At 46.0% G+C, this 10,477-nt stretch overlaps 2 non-coding genes across 2 annotated transcripts; both read right to left on the reverse strand.

Moving 5' to 3' along the window:
- Positions 1–3,252: 3,252 nt before the first annotated feature.
- On the reverse strand, positions 3,253–3,357 carry LOC130125830 (U6 spliceosomal RNA). The gene has a single exon (XR_008811666.1). It is a non-coding gene; the product is annotated as a U6 spliceosomal RNA (small nuclear RNA).
- A 76-nt stretch (positions 3,358–3,433) lies between these two features.
- LOC130125831 (U6 spliceosomal RNA) lies at positions 3,434–3,538 on the reverse strand. The gene has a single exon (XR_008811667.1). It is a non-coding gene; the product is annotated as a U6 spliceosomal RNA (small nuclear RNA).
- Positions 3,539–10,477: the final 6,939 nt, after the last annotated feature.

Raw genomic sequence — 10,477 nt, forward strand, 5'->3', positions numbered from 1 at the left:
GCTGTCTGGATGCCCGGAGAACCGCTTTTTAACTCTCGCACACAAGCCTGCACGCACACACAGGAGTGCACGCACGCACAAGCACGCACGCGACCACCAGACCTTGTTTAATTATTCACATTGGTCAATCATGAGCCACAAATCGATTTTTAATTGCGTTTGTCTCCTGTATTAATCAGGCAATCGATTCCGAGTACGTCACCTTCGCCCGAACGAGCCCCAGGAAGAGAGCGCAATGGGGAGAGAGAGAGAGAGAGAGAGAGAGAGAGAGAGAGAGAGAGAGAGAGAGAGAGAGAGAGAGAGAGAGAGAGAGAGAGAGAGAGAGAGAGAGAGAGAGAGAGAGCGGGGGGGCTGGGGGGGGGGTGAAGGACAACAGATACCAGAGGAAAAGGAGCCATCGTGTGACATAGGAAATTGGATTCAAGACTGCATCACGTTGGAGGATGTGGTGCTTACTGAATTATTCATACGAACCATGAGGTGGAGTTTTTTTTGTAGCCCTGTACGCCATTAACACTGTTATAGGATCTGCAGGTGTGGGTGCGTGCGTGCGTGTGTGTGTGTGTGTGTGAAGGGTATTTTGAGGGGTTCTCCTGCTCTATTTCAGTCAACTACAGTAACTGATAGGGTAGTGGATGGATGGTGACCTACCTATCTGCCCAAACACACAGGAATACACAGTCTCACACACACACACACCCACACACACACACACACACACACAGCACAACAGACACGTGCACGAGCATGCATGTACTCTTCAACTTGGACTAATACGCGAAGAAAAACTCCAAACTTCAAAAAAATAAAAAAATAAAAAATTCAAATTCACTTACAACATTAAAGAAACCCCAGCAAAACAGACCAAACTTCAAACTTCGAGACGTAACTTCAGCGAACCGAGCCGAGCCACCGGGGATCCGCGCAGGAATTGTCAGGCGGCTTTTAAGACACAAAGACAAGCCATTAAAAGAGTTGGTGTGACATGCCGTTTTAATAATCCATCCGGCGCACACCTCAGGAAATGTCACCGCCCGTTGGGTGTACGACTCAGGAATACGCTCTGCGAGAGAACGTACCGCGCGCGCGCACACACATACACGTGCACGCACATTTTTGCACTTTTGGATACATATTTCTTTATTGCATAAATTCCCACCTATCAATGCATTACAGCAAATGGAAACACACTCAGCAAGTACACACTCAGCACACACACACACGAGGTTGGTAAGGAACACTCAAGCCCCCCCCCATCCCCTCACCCCCAATAAGCTTTTAGGCTATTTCAAATGTCGGGGGCAAAGACACACTTATGCAAATGAGCTGCTAATGACAGATAAGTGTTTTCCAGGCAAATGCACGCAATCCGTCCACGGTCTACACAAACTTTGATTGCTAGTTTTTTTGTGAGAAGGTAGGGTGGTGAAAAGGTAGGGTGCTGCTCAGAAGCTTCAGAAAATGCAGGGGCTCGAGTCTTGTCAAGCACTAAGCGAGCACTACTACAATATGTTGCTAAATACTGAGTCTTCCTTTGCTGATAGTGAAAGATTCTTTAGTCCATAAAGAGCCCATAAAAATGTCTGTTTGCTTGTCTTTCAATGTGTTGTTTTAGTTTTCTGTGCCCTTTCAATGACAAGTCAATCCAGTTTCATTTTGCATTTGATTGCCATGGCAAAGAATGCAAGGCACGCACTTCAGCCAGTCAAGATGATTTGACTCTCAGGCGTGTTGGCTGTATCAACATTCACATCAAGAATACATGCAGCCTGCACGATGTCATGAAAACAGAGATTTAACTGTGTGAAGATGGGGGAGAAAAATAATAATCTCGGTACACAGTGTTGTACAAATAAGTGCCACAAACAAAACAGAATAAAGTGCTATGGCAACTGAATGAGGGGGGTAAATTAATAGAGAGCTTTTACATCATTGTGTTTATTGCTGTTCTGATTGTGTACAAAGAGAAAAGTGCAGCTCATTTAGGACGTAAACAGACAAATAACCTTTCCACGGTGCCTCGGTGTACTTACGACCCCAGAAGAGAAGCCCAGTACTGCAGGTATGGGGGGGGGCTGTGTTATGCTGCAAAATAAGTTTTGTTTTGGGGTGTTGCTCGCACTGGAATCGAGCATGGCAACATAAAGGCGAGGCCACGCGCAGGTTGTAAATAATAAGTAGATTTATTAAAGAATGTCTAGAGAAACTGCGATGCAAGTAAATGGGCAAACAAATCAGAGAACAAAAACACAAATGCCGAAGAACCCCCCGAGTGGAAAGAGCCGGTCTCCTATCCCCCCCACCAACAATGCAAACCATCCACAGCCGAGCATCAGCTCACCTGTCACAGACAGAGAGGCAGAGAGACAGAGAGGCAGAGAGGCAGAGAGACAGAGAGACAGGGAGTCAGAGAGACAGAGACAGGGCGACAGGGAGAGACAGAGAGACAGAGAGGCAGAGAGACAGAGAGGCAGAGAGACAGGAAGAGACAGAGAGACAGAGAGGCAGAGAGGCAGAGAGACAGAGAGACAGAGAGAGACAGAGAGACAGAGAGGCAGAGAGACAGAGAGACAGGGAGAGACAGAGAGACAGAGAGACAGAGAGACAGGGAGAGACAGAGAGACAGAGAAGCAGAGAGACAGAGAGACAGAGAGGCAGAGAGGCAGAGAGACAGAGAGACAGAGAGACAGAGAGACAGAGAGAGACAGAGAGACAGAGAGGCAGAGAGACAGAGAGACAGGGAGAGACAGAGAGGCAGAGAGACAGAGAGACAGGGAGAGACAGAGAGACAGAGAAGCAGAGAGACAGAGAGACAGAGAGGCAGAGAGACAGAGAGACAGGGAGAGGCAGAGAGACAGAGAGAGACAGAGAGACAGAGAGACAGAGAGGCAGAGAGGCAGAGAGACAGAGAGACAGGGAGACAGAGAGACAGGGAGAGGCAGAGAGACAGAGAGGCAGAGAGACAGAGAGACAGGGAGAGACAGAGAGGCAGAGAGGCAGAGAGACAAGGAGAGACAGGGAGAGACAGAGAGACAGAGAGGCAGAGAGGCAGGGAGACAGAGAGACAGGGAGACAGAGAGCGAGAGAGAGCGAGAGAGAGCGAGAGGCAGAGAGATGGGGGAGACACAGAGAGACAGAGAGGCAGAGAGACAGAGAGAGCGAGAGGCAGAGAGAGCAAGGGCAAGAGAGAGAACGAGAGAGAAAGAGAGAGAGAGAGAGAGAGAGAGAGAGAGAGAGAGAGAGAGAGAGAGAGAGAGAGAGAAACGCTTCATGAATTTGTGTGTCATCCTTGTGCAGGGGCCATGCTAATCTTCTCTGTATCGTTCCAATTTAAGTATATGTATTGCCGGAGAGAGAGAGAGAGAGAGAGAGAGAGAGAGAGAGAGAGAGAGAGAGAGAGAGAGAGAGAGAGAGAGAGAGAGAGAGAGAGAGAGAGAGAGAGAAACGCTTCATGAATTTGTGTGTCATCCTTGTGCAGGGGCCATGCTAATCTTCTCTGTATCGTTCCAATTTAAGTATATGTATTGCCGGAGAGAGAGAGAGAGAGAGAGAGAGAGAGAGAGAGAGAGAGAGAGAGAGAGAGAGAGAGAGAGAGAGAGAGAGAGAGAGAGAGAGAGAGAGAGAGAGAGAGAGATTTGATTTTTAAAATTCCATTTTATTAAAAAAAATAGATCACAGAGTGATCATAAAATATTAAATGACTTCCATGATGACAGAGATCATTTCCAGAAAAGGAATGTATAGACATCCCTTACTAACCATCCACCACTTGATTTCACAAATATCATCTAAAAACGTTATTAAAAAACAACTCAGCATCCACCACATGACAAATTACATTACTGCAGCACCACTGCTGAATGAAAGCATCCAGATTCCTCATTGCTTCAGAGAACCTGAAATCAGCCCAGACTCTGGATCTCACCAAGGAAACAAACAAAGGAATCACATCCTGTCCCACCCTTCCTTCTGCTGACGTATATATATGGACAGTTTTGCTTCTCCTATTATGACGTTTAAAAGCGTCCACTTTGACATCTTCACTCTGCTGTAACCTGCCCCTGAAAATAAATGCTGTTACGACCACCTTTCATCAAAACCCTGGAACAAAATCTCCAATACATTAAACAGATCTTTAAGTCTGCTGCATTCCATGAAGCAATGAAAAAATGTTTCTGTCATTCCACAAAACATGTGTGTTTTGTGGAATGACAGAAATGATGACACTGTAGGATTAATAACAGATAGAAAGGATAGATTCTCCACTGAATGTCCTGTTTTGTTTTGTTTTGTTTTTTCAAGGGTGGCTTGTGCAATACTCTCCATACAGCTTTCACATGATCCTTAACAGTTAATTTTTTCCTCCACACTGTTCCAGTCTTCCCATTTAGTGTGCATTTATTTAACACTTTGACACAATACTTCTAAAGCTCTTTGCCTTTCACTGAATATAAATCCAGATTATCAGTATTTCTAAACATTTAAAAAAGGTCCAGTGCAATCGCTCGTTCTCGGAGAAAGCTCCAAATCTGGAGAGGGATCATCCTGATCCGAAGTGCCTACCTTTAGCGCAGTAGTCCTGCAATAGTTCCCGTTCAGCATAAGTCAGTCTCTCAACCCAACGAGTTAGTATCTCCCTTGTGTGACGAATAGACTTCCGCCTCATATGAGAAGCCACAGCCTTTGCGTCCATCAGACCAGGTCCAGCTAGTGTTGCACAGTGTTAGGGTGAGGCCTGGTGTTGAACTGTCCTTTATGTCCACCCTGGCTCTATGAATGGGAGGTTCTTTTAATAACCAGTACAGAGAAGGAGTAGGCTCCTTTCTTTTCCATGTAAACAGACTCCATGCTTTGAAAACCCCTTGATAGAAAACAGGTAGTTCAGACAACTTTAAACACTTAGAATCCATCATAAACAAACCTGTATCAAGACCCAAATCATTAGTTCTCCCCCAGAATAGCACTCGCTGCTCCTTTCCACACAATGTCAACAGACCTTGCAAGATACTTCTGCACAAATTGCAACCGAAAAGCTGCCACTCTACTTGCCAAGTGCACCAGACCCTGACCTCCCTCTTCTTTGAGCAAGAAAAGCAAACTTTGGGGTACCCAATGTAGTCTGTCCCAAAAAGAAAATCTATGAAGAACACTTGTAGTTTTTGTATAAACCCAGCAGGTGGTTCCATGCAAGCCAACCGATGCCACACTGCAGAGGCCCCTAAATTATTAGCTGTCAGCACCCTGCCTCTAAAGGACATCTGAGGCAATGCCCATCTCCATTTTTCAGTCGCCCCTCAATTTTTTCTAGCACACCCTCCCAATTTTTTTCTTTTGTCAATTAACTCATTTCCAAGGAGGACTCCCGGATATTTAAAACCATCCCTTCTCCCTGACAAATTCCCTGGCAGGCGCAGGAAACCACTGTTCCAATTTCCAGCTGCTAAGGCTTCACATTTTCCCCAATTAACCTTTGCAGCTGAAATCATACCAAAATCGTTAACAATCCCCCCCCCCTTTTTTTCTCCCCAGTTGTACTGGCTATTTTCCAAGCTGTCCCAGTCGCTGCTCCACCAGGACACATTCCCACCCGCAGACACGGCCAGTTGCATCCATAGAGACGCCCAACCAAACCAGAACAAAATCGTTAACAATCTTATATAGATTGTCAACATGTTTGATTTTTAACAAGGACTACTACATCATCTGCATAAGCTGACAAAACCAGTTTTGTACCACAGTTCGGTAAAGACAATCCTTCAGTACAAGTCCTAATTTTGTACAACAATGGTTCAACGGAAAAGCATTCATGAGCGAGAGAAGCCCTGATGAAAACCTCTGTTTCCTCTGAAAGGGGCACTCAAACCTCCATTTATCTTCAGTACCTTCTCAATACTCTGGTACAGAACCTGGATCATGGCAACGAAACCTGGGCTGAAGCCGAAACACTCCAGTCTTCCAAAGGCAGAGGTGTTCAACCCGGTCAAATGCCTTCTCTCTCTTGGCCAATGAAATGAGACAGAGAGGGGGAGGGAGGGGGGGGGACGTTTTGTTTTGTACTGTTTCTTTGCTGTAGTATGTTTGTTTTCAATAATGTTTTCCAGTTAACGTTTAGCTTTTTCAGTGTTTAAACCATTGCTTTGCAATATGTATACAGTGTTACGTCATGCCAATAAAGCCATTTCTGAACTGAAATTTTTTTAGACGGACAGACAGACAGGCAGAGACAGACAGACAGACAGACAGACAGACAGACAGACAGAGAAAGAGAGACAGACAGACAGACAGACAGACAGACAGACAGACAGACAGAGACAGACAGACAGACAGACAGACAGAGACAGACAAACAGACAGACAGACAGACAGACAAACAGACAGACAGACAGACAGACAGACAGACAGACAGGGAGAGACAGACAGACAGATAGACAGAGAGAGACAAGCATAGCCTGAATAAGGCCCTGCTTCCCCTTCCTGAGTCACCGGATGGTTTGCCAGAACTTCCTTGAGGCCAACCAAAATTCACCCGAGTTTTTGCTTCCGCGACCACTGAAGCCGCAGCCCTTCTGGCCTCCCAGTACCTGTCTGCTGCTTCAGGAGACCTCTGGGCCAACCAAGCCTGAAAGGCCTCCTTCTTCAGCCTGATGGCTTCCCTCACTGCCGGTGTCCACCAGCGGGTTCTTAGGTTGCCACCTCAACAGGCACCAATGACCTTATGACCACATATCCTACCTGCCACATCTGCAATAGAGGCTTTGAACATGGCCCATTCAGACTCCATGTCCCCAGCCTCCCTCAAGATACACGAGAACTTCTTCCGAGTTGAAGACCTCATGGACAGGGGCCTCCACCAGACGTTCCCAGTTCACCCTCACTACAAGTTTGGGTTTGCCAGGTCTGTCCAGCAGCCTTCCCTGCCGTCTGATCCAACTCACCACAAGGTGGTGATCAGGTGACAGCTCTGCTCCTCTTTTCACCCAAAACATATGGCCACAGATCTGATGATATGACCACAAAGTCTATCATCGATCTTTGGTCTAAGGTGTTCTGGTACCAAGTACACTTATAAGCTACCTTATGTTCAAATATGGTGTTTGTTATGGCCAAGCCATGATTCGCACAGAAGTCCAATAACAAGGCACTGCTCAGGTTACAACTGGGGAGGACGTTCCTCCCAGTCACGCACCCCCAGGTTTCTCCATCATTGCCGACATGAGCGTTGAAGTCCCCCAGCAGAACTATAGCATCCCTAGGCAGAACCCTATCCAGGATACTACCCAGAGACTCCAGGAAGGCCGGATACTCTTAACTGCTATTTGGTGCATAAGCACACACAATAGTCAGAGCCTTCCCCCCAGCAATTCACTGTCATATAGAGGCGACCCTCTCATTCCCCGGGGAGAACTCCAACACAGCGGCGCTCAACCAGGGACTTGTGAGCATCCCCACACCCGCCCAACGTCTGTCACCTTGGCCAACTCCAGAAAAGAAAAGAGTCCAGCCCCTCTCCTGGAATTTGGTACCAGAGTCCATGCTATATGTGGAGATGAGCCCAACTATATCTAGTCGGTACTGCTTCACCTCCCGCACCAGCTCAGGCTCCTTCCCTGCCAGAGAGGTGACATTCCACGTCCCGAGGACCAATCTGCAATGCTGGAAGTCGGCACGCCCTGATTCCCACCTTTGCCTGCCGCCTGGCCTGCATTGTGCCCTACCCCAATGGTCATCCCTGCATGTGTGTTCGAAGGGTGATGGCTCCATGTAGTTTTCTCGGGCTGGGCCCGACCGGGCCCTATTGGGCCAAGGCCCAGCCACCAGATGCTTGCCAGCGAGCTCCATTCCCAGGTCTAGCACGAGGAGGGGGCCCTGGTTTCTCTTTTCTGCTGGCGTACTTTCATTGGGTTTCTTGGTTTTATCTAACACCGATAACCAATAAAAATGGAGTAAATGGTCAAGAAAAGTGCTATTCCCACACATGCTTTCTAACTTCTATTGTTAGCTCTTATTGGTTTGTATTTTTAAGGCAGTTCATCATAGATGTCATTGAAAGAGTTTATGAGAATAATATTTGACAAGTTGAAGCCACCCTGAATCCCAGTCTTTGCCCTGATTCAAACAGGGGGGTCATACATTCAGATGATATTGACAGGAGGCCTACAGGGTGGTTTAAAATTGAAATACCATAATCAGTATGCCTGTTGAAGCATACAGATTACTCTACTTTATAGCCTCCATTAAATCATCTCTTTCCTCACCGATGAAAGCTCAGCTCTGTGTTGAAACTCCAATAACCTCATGTCCGAAAAGCAGAAATTTCCTTCTAGCTGCCCTCTTTAAATACTCTCTCCATGTTTGCAACTCATCTAAAACTGTTTGACTTCCCCCATGTTTTTCTGAGTCGCTCTGCCTCATATCTCCCTCCGCTGTCTGTCTGAAGCATACCTGCGAATGGAGCAACAACTCTGAATCTTTGCACCTGCAGTACAGTCTAGCACTATACACCAGTCTGGCAATATACACCAGTCTAGTAATATACACCAGTACAGTCTCGCACTATACACCAGTCTGGCAATATACACCAGTCTAGCAATATACACCAGTACAGTCTAGCACTAAACACCAGTCAAACAATATACACCAGTACAATATACCACTATACAAAATACAATGTAACACTATACACCAGTCTAGTACTATACACCAGTATAATGATATACACCAGTACAATCTAGCACTATACACCAGTCTAGCACTATACACCTGTACAACCTAGCACTGTACACCAGTATTATACACCTGTCTAGCAATATACACTGGGAAAACATAGCACTAAACACCAGTTTAGCAATATACACCAGAAAAATATAGCACTATATACCAGTCTAGTGCTATACACCAGTCTAGAACTACACACCAGTTTAGCACTATACACCAGTACAATCTAGCACTGTACACCAGTCTCGTACTATATACCAATCTAGCACTACACAGCAGTCTAGCAGTATACACCAGTACAATCTAGCACAGTACTATCTAGCACAGTAGAATTTAGCACTATACACCAGTCTAGCACTATACACCAGTGTAATCTAGTGCAGTATAATCTATCACTATACACCAGTCTAACACTATATACCAGTGCAATCTAGCACAGTAGAATCTAGCACTTTACGCCAGTCTAGCACAGTACTATATATTAAGTACTATCTAGCACAGTACAAATGAGCACAATACACCAGTCTTGCCCTGTACACCAGTTTTTGTACCTGCAGTAGAATCAGGCACAATACACCAGCCCATGCTGTCTTCTCTACCATAACCTGGCCAAATCAATTTATTAACCTGCTGGGACCAATACAGTTTTTCCTCCATTTTTTCTATTATTGGCACACAAAAAAAAGTCATCAACCTAAGAATCAATTCACATTCTACTGTTCCCATCTTCCCCTCCACTATATTGTCCTCCTCCTATTGCTCTTGTTTGCTCTCATCAAAAAGCAAAACAAAAAAAACCAAATCCTTCCACCACTCTCTTGTTTCATTTTATTCTATTTCCTGTTTCAACTGGGGATATTACACAGCGCCGTGGCTCTGCCCCTCGTACTCCTTACACGTGGTTGCTTTTAGCGATAATGGTCTAAGAACTGGGCAAAATCGCTTTAACGTATTTTGCTACCTCACCGGAGAAAGAGTCAGAGCCGACAGGCCTGGCCCGTCCTCAGTCACCTAAACTGACAACAAAAGACCTCATAGCAGATTCAAGCAGGAAGTGCCTATACTGTTCTTACAGAGGATGACACTGAAATATTAGTGTTATTGTATTGTAAAATGAGGATCACGCCAATTCTTCTCTAATCTGGCAGCCATCATCGGTAAAACAGCCCCCCCCCCACGCACGCACACTCAGATGTATTGACGTCCGTGTGGACTGTCATCGGCCACAGCTGTGATCTCTCTGCATGGGGACAGACGGAATTTATACGACCATGACAGATATTTATTCAGACAACCAACACGCAGGTACGAATTTCGATTTCTGTCCATCCCAATTGGCTTTCTCAAACATGGAGTGTCGTTCTAGAAATGCTGTTTTCATGTTTGCACTTCCTGCAAGTATCACTCCGCAGTGCACAGTAAACAACATAGGTCCAGCAAGCACTAAGGGATTTAGCAATAAAAAGACTTAATATAACATTTGAAAAAACAAACAGAAACTCGAATTTGCCAGGTTACACATTCTGTTGGCTTTGGGTGAACCATTTTAGTTTTATCTGAATGAGAATTATCCACTTCTCCCCATTGACTTGCACTGCAGTGGGGTGGCATGGTGGCCCAATGGTTAGCGCTGCTGCCTCACAACAAGAGGGTCTTGGTTTCGAACCCCAGGCTGTCCCAGGTCCTTTCTGTGTGGAGTTTGCATGTTCTCCCCGTGTCTGTGTGGGTTTCCATCGGGTGCTCCGGTTTCCTCCCACCATCAA

The sequence above is a fragment of the Lampris incognitus genome, chromosome 15 (genome assembly GCF_029633865.1).
Source record: "Lampris incognitus isolate fLamInc1 chromosome 15, fLamInc1.hap2, whole genome shotgun sequence".
Lineage (NCBI taxonomy): Eukaryota > Metazoa > Chordata > Actinopteri > Lampriformes > Lampridae > Lampris > Lampris incognitus.